Source organism: Sminthopsis crassicaudata, chromosome 1, assembly GCF_048593235.1.
Source record: "Sminthopsis crassicaudata isolate SCR6 chromosome 1, ASM4859323v1, whole genome shotgun sequence".
In the NCBI taxonomy this organism is placed as follows: Eukaryota; Metazoa; Chordata; class Mammalia; order Dasyuromorphia; family Dasyuridae; genus Sminthopsis; species Sminthopsis crassicaudata.
Window position 1 is genome coordinate 531916596 of NC_133617.1, and position 12804 is coordinate 531929399.

General features: G+C 32.7%; 1 protein-coding gene across 8 annotated transcripts in view; it reads right to left on the reverse strand.

The window, feature by feature from the left end:
* MLLT3 (MLLT3 super elongation complex subunit) overlaps positions 1-12804 on the reverse strand; it is a 268850-nt gene that overhangs the window by 33614 nt on the left and 222432 nt on the right. The gene's annotated exons all lie outside the window — the stretch shown is intronic.

The window sequence follows — 12804 nt, forward strand, 5'->3', positions numbered from 1 at the left end:
ACTTGGGCTTTCTGCTCTTATCTGCAGGTTACTAATCACTAAATAGATTTTTTTATGGGTCTGAAATTAGCTCAAAGGATGTCCTTCAACAATGGCAAATCAGGACAGAACCAGCTAAAGGTCTTCTCCTATGTGTCCTTCCCCTGTTACCCACAATTTTCTCTTTATGCAGATGAGTCAGTCAATACAGGTTCAGATCCAAACGAATATATTAAGGAATTGGCCTATGTAATTTGCAGCATTCTCAACTGAATATTCGGTATAAATATGTAATGTCAGTATCTGTAGACCAATGCCATAAATATGGCTGACTGTTTAAAAAGAATGCAAATTCTTCTACCAGAATCACAACTCAAACCAAGCTCCCCATTTTAATTAATCAATCAACAATTAATTACCCAAACTATGTGCAAAAACCCTGTGATTGATGGCAAAGGTCACGAATAGGAAAATGAGACAGTTCCTGCCCTTGCAAAGCTTACATGGTAAGGAGAAAGGTAAGATAAAATAAATAAGGAAATACAACATACAGACAAAATAAACAGATGGATGCTTTGCAGAAAAAGGTGAAGAGGAAAAAGAAAGAACCAGAAACTGAAATAAGTTTTTGTGGGAGCTAAGAAAGAAGGGAAAAAAGAAGAAAGAATGGGAAGAGAATAAAGAGCTAATTTATACAAAGGTAAGAAAAAGATAAAATGTTTTGTTCACCCAAGAAATGTTAGGTAAGCCAGCTGGTCAGACAATAAGATTTATTAAGTGCCTACTATGAAACAGGTAATGAACCATGTGCTACATTTGGAATTAGATGCCCCAAGCATTGTGGTTTGACACTCCTGATAATAGTCATTTTTAAACAACCTGGGATTAGGGTGTATCCACTTTGTTAAGGATTTTAGTTATGGTGGGATTTTGAAATAAACCAGTGGGACATAGCTAGTAAATGTCTGAGACCAGAATAAAACTCAGGAAAAAGAGTTTTCCTGAATCCAGGTCCAGCTTCTACCCCTTATGCCACTTATTTTATATTTACCATATCAGAAATTAAAAGATTATGAAAATAGTTCTAAAATTCTAGACACAACTGAAAAAAAACAACAACAACAACAAAATCTGGCCAGAAAAAGAAAAATTGTGATTAATAAGATTCTACTTCCTCTCACTTTATAACTGAACATAAGAATCTATAAGACAATACTGATTTCTCCTAACTATGTGACCTGGGCAAGTCACTTAATATCAAATGCCTCAGCAAAAACCAAAAAACCCAAAACAAAACAAAAAAAAAAAAAACAAAAAAACCTTCATTTCTTAATAATCTTTAAAGTTACAGCAGTACTGACAAAACTATTTTATCACAAAAAGAATCCCTTATATTTCACTATGAGTAGCTTGTATCTTTAATAATATCCCCACATTTTGACTTTATATTTCTTAAGATTATTTCAAAATTCTAACAAATCATATTAAATATTGGTTTACTACCTAATAACATGTGCTTTGAATATGCATTTATATGGGAAATTCCTTAAATTTAATAAGGGGCCTGGGGGAGAAAAGGGAAGAAAATACTTTCTGACTCACCAGAGCTGATTTCCAAACTTTTTTACTTCTCATGATACCCTAACCTCAAAAGTTGAGGATCCTGTTTTACCTTTGACCAAAAAAACTGAGGCCATTCAGTATCCTGCTCCCTATCCTCCCTTCTCAATTATCTTACATCACTCAGCTATCTTACCCCATTATCTTTGTCTTCATCCCAAAGTGGCTGGGTTTAACAAGAAAAGCCTATGTACATATATATGTGATCCTATTTCACTCTCTTCTAAGATTGCTCCCCATCATCTCCACTCTCATTATTCTTATCAAATTCATCAGAAATTAATCAGAGAAGGAAAATGATGTAACTTCATAGTATTTTTTCAATTGGACTTCAAAGTAAATTAAAGAGGAAAATTTACTACTTAATTCTTGCTGAAAAAACACTATTGAAAATTTCACATTTTTGTTTTATGCCTAAATATATTCTTTTCAAATCCTTTCACTATCTGTAATGTTATAAGTCTTTTCAATTTCTTTAGAAAATAAGTGAGGCAGTATTTCTATTGGGCTTCTATCCCAAAGAAATTTTAAAGGAGGGAAAGGGACCCACATGTGCAAAAAATATTTGTGGTAGCCCTTTTTGTTTGTTTGTAGTGGCAAGAAACTGTAAACTAAGTGAATGCCCATCAATTGGAGAATGGCTGAATAAATTATGGTATATGAATGCTATGGAATATTATTGTTCTATAAGAAATGATCAACAGGATAATTTTAGAGAGGCCTGGAGGGATGTGAAGTGAAATGAGCAGAACCAGTAGACCAGAAGACTATACAATGATCAATTCTGATGGACGTGGCTCTCTTCAACAATGACATGATTCAAACCAGTTCCAATTGTTCAGTGATGAAGAGAGCTACCTACACCCAAAGAAAGGGACTGTGGGAACTGAATATGGAACATAACATAGCATTTTCATGCTTTATGTTGATATTTGCTTGCATTTTTTTCTTTCTCAGGTTATTTTTTTCCTTCTTCTTGATCTGATTTTTCTTGTGCAGCAAGATAACTGTATAAATATGTATACATATATTGGATTTAATATATTTAACATATATTGGACTACCTGTCATCTAGGGGAGGGGGGAGGAGGGAAAAATTTGGAACAGGAAGTTTTGCAAGAGTCAATGTTGAAAAATAATGCATATGTTTTGTAAATAAAAGCTTTAATTTAAAAAAAAGAGGGAAAAGTAAGTTAGGCATAGAAGTTAAATATAGCACTTTATAGTCTAAAGAAATAATCTACAAATACTTATTTTAAAAAGAAAACAGAAGCATTCTCAAGAAAATAACAGTATCACAAAAGACACTGTTGTCAGAGTCAAGAGTTATGAAGAGCATTCACTTCAGAAAAGAAGGAAGCGGGCTTAAACACATTTATATTTAAATTAAGCTGAAAGTTTAAATGACATAAAACATGTTAATTCATCCAAATACACTGGCTAAAATCCCTAAAGAGTCTTTTAAAAAATATTAATAACTTTATTTTTCAAAATACATGCAAAGATAGCTTTCAACATTCATCCTTGCAAAACCTTAGCCTTGTATTTCCTAATTTTTTTTTACCTCCCTCCCACATCCCTCCCCTAGATAACAAGTAGTTTGACATAGGTTAAACTTGGGCAATTCTTCTAAACATATTTCTACTTTTATCAAGCTGCACAAGAAAAATCAGATCAAAAAGGAAAAAAAAAGAGAGAGGGGGGAAAAAAACAAGCAAACAACAACAAACATAAAGATGAAAATACTATATGTATTGTAATCCATATTCAGTCTCCACAGTCCTCCTTAAAGAGTTTTTTTAAACTATGCATCCATTTAACATTAGATGTACTGTAAGCTTACATTTTGTTGGGTAAGCTTACATTTTGTTTAACAGAATACATGTCAAATAGATTATGATCTCTTGAAGCATCCCTGAACTTCTAGATTAATTGATACACTAGAAGATAGATAGATAGATAGGTAGATAGGTAGATATTTGTATAAGAGGTTTCAGACCTCTATAAATTTCTGAACCCACAGCTCCAAAGAGTCTGACAACCCCGAAACTGACAAGGAAACTCAAGAAAACAAATGGGCAATAGCATCCTTCCATCTACTTCCCTAAACAAAACTGGTGCAAATCTCCTACAGGATCAAGTGGAGAAGTGACAATTCGGTTGTTCTATTTGTGTTCTTTCTTCAAGTTGCCTTGCCATTCTGTCTTAATTAAATATTTTAATCAGGGTTCACACACAAGTTCTGCTTACAAAATAATCATCCTTAAATACATCCTGGTATTAAGAATAAGAGACCTGAGAATTTGGAAGAAGGAAAATTTAATTATTGGTAACACATATGGGTACAGAGAATGAAGCAAGAAGACTCCTTAAGAAGTGATAGATAGTAATGAAAGCGTAAAATGGGGCAGTAAGAATGCAGAGTACAAAAGGCTAAGAGGCAAATGTAAAAGGCTATATCATGATATAAAATTTCCTTAATACATACTATTTACTCAAAATAAAATCTCCAGGAGTATGGGAGAGTTGTGGTTTATTTATGTATGTGTTAGAGTACATATTACAATCAGTTGCTGAACTCTTCCCTCTTTTCTCCCACTGACTGTGTTTACCTTGGAGAGCCAGAAAGGGATTTAACATATTGATTAGTTTCAGCTCAAGCTGGTATTGCTCCTGACTTAGGTGACAATCTCCAGATGCAAGATCAAAGTACAAGAGCAAAGAATGGATTAGAATGGCAAGGGAAGTGGGTAGTAGTGACACATACCTATAATCCCTGCTTGTTGGGAGACTTTAGGCTAAGAGACTCTTTCTTTGAGTTTGAGATTCAGAACTGAAGCACAGCTAAAGGAAAGTGGGTCTCCGTACTAAGTCCAACACCAATATGGTAAGCCTCTCATGGGAAGTGATAGAGAAAGGGGCATCAGGCTACATAAGAAAGGGCACACATGTCCTGGTCAGAAAAATGGATCAAGTTAAAGCTTTAGTACTGATGAGCAGGGGGACTGAACCTGTTACCTGCCAGTCATGGTAGCTAAGATAGGAATACTTAGTTTTCAAGCAAAAAACAAAACAAAATTCTAAAATGAGACCAGTTAGGAGGTTATGACAACAGTTTGAACTCTTAACTATGGTAGTATTCAGGAAGAGCAGTAAGTATATGTGAAAGATTGATTAAAAACAAGATTAATAACTGGGTAGGAGAATATGGGAAGGTTGAAGGTAAGTTAAGTTTATATGACTGGGACAATCAAAGTCACAGGAGCATAAATGAAACAGAGGCAGGTTTAAGAGGAAAAATTCTAAATATTATTTTATCCCAATTGTATTACAAGTTATCTATAGGATATAGATATAAATATAAGATACTAGATCAGAAGAAAGATATCTGTATAAAAATATTCACTGAAGCTGTAAGAGTCAATTAGAATGCCATGAAACAATATGGAAAAGTAGATAAGAGTGTTAAACTTTTTAGAAAGAGTTGGATTCAAATTCCTCACTCAAATTTACTGACTGTGTATATGTGTATATGGAGTGAGAAAAGGACAAAGAGAAGAAAAAAAAAAAAAAAAAGACAAAGACCAACCATGCTTGGCCTTCAATAGCTTAAAGGACATGAAACTGATCCTGCAGTCATCAAAATATAATGTCTATGGACTAGTGCCAGCATTAGGCCATGACCTTACAGCAGTCTCAAATTGCCACACTAAAATCAGCCTTAACTATGTCAGAAAGTCAGGCCCCATATTTATTAAATCAATGTAATTCGACAAGTGCCTACTAGGTGCAGTGCACTGCTGTGATAAATAATAGTATAGGGAATAACAAGGAAATTGCATGGTTGTTTTAGTTCATATAAGAAAATTAGGTAATGAGAAGATATCTCCAAAACTCTTTTAGGAAACATTCTTAAGGCAGTGGTTCTCAAACTGTATTTTGGAGAATCCCAGGAGAGCTTAAGATTGTTTCCAGGGACTTTTGCGGTTAAAATTATTTTCAAAATACTAAGATATTTTCATTTTTAATATGGCGTGTCAATAGATAAATCCACATCAACAAGGGCTCTTTGGCGGGGGAGAGTATGCTCAATAACTTTTAAGAGTATAAAGGGATCCTGAGACCAAAATGTCCTAAATACAGCAGTACTTGTAGAAAAACATTTTGAAGAATATCCCACATGGAAAGCAAAGTAGAAACACATTAAATTCAGAGATGGGATAGATCTGGATTGGAAATCTTGTTTGTGACACTTACTATCTATGTGATTGCAGACATATCATTAAAATCTCACTGAACCTTAATTTTTCCATTTAAAAAATGGGAACAGTAAAAAATAGGAATGTCATAACTGTCTCTACAGATTGTTTTGAGATCCAATTAAGATAAATGTGCATAATGGATTTCATGAATAATAAAACATTATATAGATAATAAATGTTACCATTACTGTCCCAGCTCCAACCCTTTACTTCTCTGATACTTGAGAGCTCTTTAATAGAATTTTCTTTGCCCAGTGGAAAAGAAACGACAACAGAAAACAACACAGCTTTAGAATGTAATCTTATTTCAGTATTTTAGAAGGGAAGGAAGAGGGAAAAATACAATGTTACAAAGCTGGAAATGTGAGTCAAGGGAAAAAGAGACTCTAAAAAAGCTAGGGATACTAATGTACTATAAGAAATAATGAGCAGGATTGTTTCAAAAAAACCTGGGAAAATTTCAATGAAATTATGTGAAATAAAGTGAGCAGTACCAGAAGAACAGCAATATGATAAGGATGATCAGGTAGTAAAGAATTAGTGACTTTGATCAAGACAATGATCTAATAAAATTCCAAAGAACCCAACATATAAAATGTCATCCATCTCCAGAGAAGGAGAAAGGACTGATGAACTCTTAAATACAAATTGAAGCATATTTTTAAAAACTTTTTTTTCTTGGAATCTTTGGGTATTTTGCAACATGGCTAATATTGAATCATATTTTGCATAATTTCACATGTATAATACTAGCCTTCTCAAGGGATGAAGGAGGAGCAGGAGGAAAGAAAAAAAAATTTTTTTTAATTTATTTATCAGGGGTAAAGAATTTCAAATAAACTTTAACATCTTAAAATTTTTCTCTCCTTATACACACTTTATTTCATATTTAGAGAAATAAAGTGTGTGTGTATGTGTGTGTGTGTGTGTGTGTGTGTGTGTGTGTGTGTGTGTGTGTGTGTGTGTAAAGAGAGAAAAAAAAAAAAACAGACAAAAAGTAAGTATGAGATCCAGCTAAACTAGATCATACTGAAAACAACTGATCACTGATTTAGACTTAGAAGGGATATTAGATATCATTAATGCAACCCCTTCACTTTACGGATGAGGAAAGTGAGGTCCAAAAAGGGGAGGCAGGTTTGTACAATATGTACAGAGCTCATCAGCTTGCTCTTGCTATGTTGCGCTCTCTCTTGCTTTCTTTCTTGGTAGCATTTTTTATAATGGGTTTTTCAAAATTTTCTTATATCACTGCTTTAATCAATTAAGTGAAAGAGTCGGAATTAAAATTGCAATCCAAGTTCTCTGACTCCAAATTCAGGATTCTTTCCAATAAAGGAGGAAAACAAATATATGCAAAATGTTATAGGTCTATTGGTTTTTCCATGAGTGATCTATTATTATCATTCTTTAAAAATTAATAGCTGCTATTTACATTGTGTTAAGTCTCACAAAACATCTTCCTGGCAATGTCTAGGTACATAAAGTAAATACTGCCAGTATTACTACCTCCATTATATTGATTAAGAAGGTAAATAGAAGAAGGATAAAATGGCTTGTCTGCATCCACATTTCAGTTAATAAACAATAGAATTAGGACTTGAATTCAGACCCTCTGATACCAAATCCAATGCTATTCCTACTATGGCACCTTTTTTCTTATTCCTTTTAATTCAAACCCTCAACATAGTATACAAACTCTAAGGGTAATTGTATAACAAAGTGAGACTAACTACTATAATTAATCAATACTGACATCCTTACATAAATTGTTTATTGATTGATACTTAAAAGTTGAGGGGGGAGAAGAGAAATAATGAGAAGTTTTTTATTAATATATTTCCTAGTTAGGCTCCTTTAATATAACTTTATTCATGGATTAAAGATTTATGACTCCCAGGATCTAATCTTTGACTGAACTTTATATATCTCTAACTAAATTATTAATCATTCATAGGATATAAAAGCAAGGGGGTGGGAGGGAGGTGGGAAAAGAAGGGGGTAGGAGAAAGGCCAAATATTAGATAGTCAGACAATAGTATTTCTGAATTTCAAAAGTACAGAGAGTACAGCTGGGGAGTAATATATTTTCTGTATCCTTGGTAAGTTAAATTTGGTTTGGCAGAGAACCTTTGGAATAGATAAGGCTATGTAAGTAAAACTCTTTAGTTTTAGCCAAAGAAAACAGTCTGTAGATTTGATGACTGTACTTGATTTATTACAACCATATGCAATGCCTTTTGATCTTCTATAGCCAGTAAACCAACACATTGATATTTATCAGGAATATGCTCCATTTAAATAAGTCTTACTTTGACCACACCATTGCTAATAATATAATTATGCCATCACCTGCATCCCACTGACAACAATTGAGTTATATCAAAATTGACAAATACATACAGGCTTAGCCTTTGTAGAAGACCTTTTTGAAAAGTATTAATATTGCATGTTTTTTAAGTGGAAATATGCTTGGTGCTAAATACTGTTATCAAAGGAACTGTCTACTTTTGGTGGAGAAAATGTAAAATTGATATATTTGAAACAGGAAGGAAATAAATTCAACCTCTTGAACTTGCTAATATATACCTGGCCCTCCATTTCCTCAAAAATAAAATGCACATCAATACATTCTGGTAACTGTGTGAACAGGTCTATATGTCTGTATCCAATTTAAAAGTTTTCAATAGCCTGACTCACACCTACAATTCAATTTCAGTATATATCCTTTTCATATATTATAAACTCAAACTCAGCTGTATTAGTAGCTAATACCCAGATTCAACACTCCATTTTTTGCCTCCATGAATTCTATATGCACTTTCCCAATGCATGAAAAGCTCTTTTTCATTTGAATTTATCAGAATCCCATGTCTTGCTTCAAAGGTTCAGCATAAGTACAGACTTTCTGATCAGAGAATAGCTTTATAAAGAACACAGGCAATTTTTTCAGCTAGACTAATAAGAAATCCATGAGTAAGTGTGGATTTCTATGCTCCGATTAAGATGCCAGTTGCAATTTCCTTAATAATATGTGATTCAGAATAATGGTGAATTGAATTTAATGTAATGAATTCTGGAAACAATGAAGTTCACTTACTGTTTTTCTAGGTATCCACTCCTCTCAGATATATGACCTACTCAACACATTAGAGAAACTAGTTCCTAATTTCATTTGGAAAATGGTTCCCATTGATGTAAGACTTTATTATTTTTACTCAAAAATATACAATGTAATTGACTATTTGGAAAGGATAATGATAATCTCATTGGTTTTAATTTATTAGAGGCAACTGAGTGGAACAGTAGAAAAGAGTTCTGGACCTGAAATTAAAAAGAGTTCAAAGACCTGGCCTCAGATATTTACTAGCTGTGTGAACTTGGGTAAATCACTGAACCTATTTGCCTCACTTTTCTGAACTGTAAAACGATAACAACAATTACAATGTTGTGATAATCAAAGTAATATTTGTAAAGCAATTAGCAAAATCACTGGAAGATAGCAGTCACTATGTAAATGTTCACTCCATTTTTCCTTTACTTTCTCCCATCCTGTTCCTTCTCCTTCGCTCTTGGGTTTTTTTGTAAAATTGTCCATATTTTTATGGAAGCCCCCCCAAAACAACCAAATACACACATCTTATTAAATTATCATGAATGGGGTAAACAGAACATATTTTCATAAATGTATTATTAGTTCTGATCAATTTTTTTTCTTTTTTTTGTCTTTAAAAATATTCATTATATGAAATTGCTCTATGAGAGGGAATGAAGTTCACATGTTAGGAAAAATTCTGGCCATATTTTTTAAAAGGTATCTATTAAAATTTTTATTTATGATCTTGGTATCTCAAGATTCTAAAGGCTGACTTCAAAGACTCAACTATGAAATGCTACCTAGGCAAATTAAGCATTAACATCAATTAGATTCTGCTATATTTGTCAATGATAATGTCCAGATTTTATTTTGCATAGTGCTTTGATGCATAAAACACTTTACATATATTATCTCAACGAGGTTTCAAGTGAGATGATATGTATGAAGAAACAAACAAATGAAGTAGGTACTACAGATATTATCTCCAGTTGAACAATTTAAACTAATGAAGATAGAAATAAAATACCTAGTACACTAGTCTACAAGTTTTCTTATCTCAATTTTCTTCTTTATTTTCCATGCACACATGCACACACACACACACACACACACACACACACACACACACACACACACACACACACTTATTTATCATGTTTTTTAATCCTTTTGCCATCCAGTAAGATTAGAAGATATGTTGCTGCTGTCCTACATGTATTCAGAGATCATCTATTTTATTTTTTTAATTTTATTTTATTTCTTTAGGAAAATACTTTTTAGAAGTACAAGTAATGAAGAGAAGTTGTTTACAATACAAATGACAGATTTAGAGTTGATAATGTTATGTCAACAAACCAGTTTATGACTAAAGAAGAAAGATAGATGCTTCAGATGAAGAAATCAAAGTTATCTGTAGTCTTATATAAATGCTCTAAATCACTGTTAATTACAGAAATGGAAATTAAAACAACTCATACCTATCAGATTGGCTAAATGACAGAAAGGGAAAAAGTCAAATGCTGGAGCAGATATGGAAAAACTGACACACTAGTGTGCTATTGGTGGCGTTGCAAATTGTACCAGCCATTCTGAAAAACAATTTGGAACTATGCCCAAAGGTCTATAAAATTGTATATATCCTTTGAATACCACTACTTGGTTTGTATTCCAAACTACTAGATTTGAATTTCAAAGAGAAGCACAAAAAAACTAAAACTATTTATGAGGTAGCAAAGAATTGGAAATGTAAGGGGATGCCTATATAATCAGAAATGGCTGAACAAGTTGGGGTAAACAATTATGCTGGAGCACTGTTGTACTTTAAGAAATGATGAACAAAATGCTTTCAGGAAAAACTTGAGAAGACTTATATAAACTAATACAAAGCAAAGTGAGTAGAACTAGGAGATAAATGTATACAGGATAAGCAATACTGTTACAATGATCAATCAGGAAGGACTTCACTATTTTGATTACTACATTGTTCTAAGAAAATTCCAAAAGACTATGATGAAAAATATTATTCACCTACAGAGAAAGAACTGCTGAACTGAATGTAGATTAAAATATCATTTTTTTTCATTTCCTTCATTTTTCTTGCCTTTTTTTTTTTTTGGGGGGGGGGGAACCAGATGTGATATGGTCAAAATGGAAATATATTCTGCATGATTTCATATGTGTAATTAATATCATATCACATGCTTTCTCAAAGGGGAGACAAGTGAGAGAGAGAAAATTTGGAATTCAATTGTCTTTTTTTTAATTTTTTAGATGAATATAAAAAACAACTAATAAATCTGAATGACGTTGATTGATTTCAGAATATGAGAAATTCTGTGACAAAGTCAAAACTAAACTACCATTCATGTTTCTACTAGACTCAAGTCAAACATGTATAGATTTCATTGTCCTTCTTTGCCTCAAAACTATCAATGGTTCCTATTGCCTACCAAATAATAATTAGCATTTCTATACCATTTACTATGTTCCAGGTACCATGTTAAGTGCATCACAATTATTACCTAATTTAATCCCTGAAAGTAGGTGCTATCTTTACAGATGAGGAAATTGATGCAAACATGAGTAAAATTAGTTGCCTACAAGCAAATTTGAATTCGCCCAGTTATAACACTCTATTTATTCACTGTACCACCTAGCCACCAAATATAAGCCTGGAATTCAAGACCTCCACATTCTAGTACTAACTTGGTCTTAGCTCATACTATGCTCCTCACATTAATCCCTTTTACATCATAGAAATTAAGGTCATAGCTCCCCCATGATCTAAAAAATCTGAATAAAAATTTTGGATTTTTTTTCCTTTTCCTTTTATATAGTGTTTACAGTATCTTATTGTGAAATTTGGTTGGATATTATAAAATACTATAAATATATTTTATGTATTTTTGAATTTATAAACTTCTGTATCATCTGGGGTTTCTGTAAAACTCCCTCAAAAATTCCATTTAATTTCATATGCTAACACACAATATATTTTGCATTTTCACTGTATATGTATTTCACTTGCAAATACACTGCATTGTCAGGAGTTATAAGGTAGCTTACTTGGAGTATTCAGGAATATTGCAATTTTCAAGTGGCACTAAGTTACCTTATAGATGAATGGATAAAGGTGCCAAACTATTCGATCTCTGTACCAGTCAGCAATACCTTAAACCCTACCAATCACTCAATTCCATCAAGCAAATGGAATTTGCTGGCCTGAAAAGGCTACTTTCTGTTACTGATACAGCAAGACTTTTTACTGAGAACTAAAATTCTAAAATCTCAAACACCTTGAAAGAGATACTTCCATGAACCTTTGTACCTGGTTGAATCTGTTGTAGAAAGCAAAGTGTTACCTATAAGTCTAAAGACTTGTATTCTGGCAAGGAGGAGGATGTGACCTGAGCAAATTAAGGTAGTAGTAAAAAAAAAAAAAATAATAATAATAGTAATGGCTAAAAAAAAAAATATAGAATTTCTAAGGGGTTCTGATTTTTCCTATTTCTCTTTATGTCTCTTACTGATTGAGAGATATAAAGGTTATCTTTTCTTCATCATTGTGGTGAGCAAAGACAACTCCTTGACTATTTGACTCTTCTTGGGAGGCTATGGGGTATTTCTAAACGTAGGAGAGGTAATAATCAATGACCCATTTCCATTCTATTTGCAGGAATGTTTGTGTGTCATATCTTTATGGTTACTTGATTTTTAAAAATTAAAATTCCTTTTTCAATTATAAACTTGACAAACATCAAATGTAAATTTCAATGGGGGAAAACCTAGAAGATTATATTTATATTCTATTTATATGTATATGAAATTCTTGTATGTGAATTTCTG